The sequence below is a fragment of the Carica papaya genome, chromosome 6 (genome assembly GCF_054855325.1).
Source record: "Carica papaya isolate Zhongbai chromosome 6, ASM5485532v1, whole genome shotgun sequence".
In the NCBI taxonomy this organism is placed as follows: domain Eukaryota; kingdom Viridiplantae; phylum Streptophyta; class Magnoliopsida; order Brassicales; family Caricaceae; genus Carica; species Carica papaya.
The window spans coordinates 21,656,092-21,657,583 of NC_142314.1; the positions used below are offsets into that span (position 1 = coordinate 21,656,092).

The window sequence follows — 1,492 nt, forward strand, 5'->3', positions numbered from 1 at the left end:
ATGCATGCGCTTGTGTGTGTTCACACATGCGTAGGTGCTAAAAATGCGGGCTGCTATGCACATGCTTTTTCACGTGTGGAGTGGCATATGGGTGTTGGCGTGGTGCTTCATGCAGAAATGATCTCGCATGCACAGGTGAGCTTTCCTATACATGTGTTAGCCCGTATATAAGGTGTTGGGTGCTTCCACACCGATAGCAGACGTGATTAATACGCCAACAAGGTAGTTCACCATGCGAGTGACCATAATACTGACATGGTTGAGAAGGTTGGGCAGGTTGTCCAGTAAGTGGAGGTAGAGTAGGGGGAGTGGCAACTCGAGTTTGTTTATTAGGGTATTGGATTGGGCAGTTTTTTCTGGGTTGTTGAGGTTGATGTTGTTGTTGTTGGGTACGGATTTAGGTAATGCATTGCTATTTGGTCGAGATGAGGACATCTTCTAATCAACTCCTTGAATCGCTCCTACACCTCGTACAACGTCTCTCCATCAATCTGATAAAAACTTGTGATATCGTTTCTCATCCTTGCTGTCTTGACTAATGGGAAAAACTTAGCCGAAAAGTTTAGAGCTAACTCTTCCCACATAGTAACTGTACCTGTAGGAAGAGAATACAATTAATTCTTAGCTTTATCTCTTAAAGAAAATGGAAAAAGCCTAAGTCTAATTACATCATCAGAAACACCATTTTCTTTAAAAGTATCACAAATTTCTTAAAAATTAAAGAGATGCACATTTAGGTAATCGTTTGGTAAGCCCCTATTGAATCGAGGTTTGGATCATTTGAATGATGGCATATTTGATCTCAAAATTGTTAGTATTGATATTCAGTTGAACGATGCTGGATGAAGCTCCTACAAGTGAAGGACTAGCAAAGTCCCTGCGTGCTCTCCCATTATTCTCGTTCAAAACATCCCATGCTTGTCCAATTTCTTTGTGTTCAGCCATCTCAACTCTTTTTTGCCTTTCTACTACTAAACGTTCCCTTCTCTCTCGAATCTGTTGTCTATAAGTCTTTTCGATCTCTAAATATAGGAAGCAATTCTGTTTTGTTCAATCGAACTGTATACGAACTGAAAACAAAAAAAGATACAAAAAAGAAACAACATAATCTGCTCAAAAAAAAAAAAAACTAAATAAATAGACAAAATAATTTTAAAAAAAAATACGCTTAAATTAAAGCAATAAATACAAATAAAAAGTAAAATAAAATAAAAATAAAAATTAAAAATTAAAAATGCAAGTAAATTGAAAAAAAATATATATATAAATAAATAAAAAAATAAAAATCATTACACTTAAAAAAATGCACTCTAGATTAATAATAGAATCTTTGGTATTGATATTGATACTAATAATTACGGTGCCAAAAAATTAATGACGAATTTGCAAGTGCACGAAATCGTTTAAGTAATAAAGTGATGAATAGAGTACGATCTTACAGGGATTATGTATCAAGTACTAAAACTGTAGAAAATTTTAATATTATCTAGAA

General features: G+C 34.5%; 1 non-coding gene across 1 annotated transcript; it reads left to right on the plus strand.

Moving 5' to 3' along the window:
* The first annotated feature begins 417 nt into the window (after positions 1–417).
* Positions 418–524, plus strand: LOC148253403 (small nucleolar RNA R71). Its single transcript, XR_015812964.1, has one exon. It is a non-coding gene; the product is annotated as a small nucleolar RNA R71 (small nucleolar RNA).
* The last annotated feature ends 968 nt before the right edge of the window (positions 525–1,492 follow it).